Source organism: Trematosphaeria pertusa (genome assembly GCF_010094035.1).
Source record: "Trematosphaeria pertusa strain CBS 122368 unplaced genomic scaffold BU26scaffold_40, whole genome shotgun sequence".
NCBI lineage: Eukaryota > Fungi > Ascomycota > Dothideomycetes > Pleosporales > Trematosphaeriaceae > Trematosphaeria > Trematosphaeria pertusa.
In genome coordinates this window covers 51,906-52,340 of record NW_022987251.1, presented here as the reverse complement: position 1 = coordinate 52,340, position 435 = coordinate 51,906, and positions in this window count along the sequence as shown.

The following is a 435-nucleotide window of genomic DNA, read 5'->3' as shown; positions in this document are numbered from 1 at the left end:
TACTATACGTTAAGCTATAATTTTCTTATAGTAGAGTAGAGAGAAGCTCTACTTACTTAGCTAATCTATAACAACGTACACGTAGTTAAATTCTTTCTTATTAGAGAGAAAGCTCTTAAAATCTATAGAGACGTTCTACTATACCCTCTTAGAGATAGGTAGAGGCTTTAAGAGACCTAGCGTCTTATTCTATAGAGTATAGCTCTAGCGGTAAGCCTTATATACTACTATATACGTGTTAACGTTTTTCTATATATCTAGCTAGTAATATTAATCTTATAGTAACTAGGTAGTTTTCTAGCGCTCTAGATAGATAGTTACCTAAGTAGTATACACGGCGCGTATTAAATACGTTTATAGGTAGTTAATAGTAGAAACTATTAATTAATTCTAATAGGTTAATAAGCCGTCTTCTATTTTCTAGGTAGAACCTAA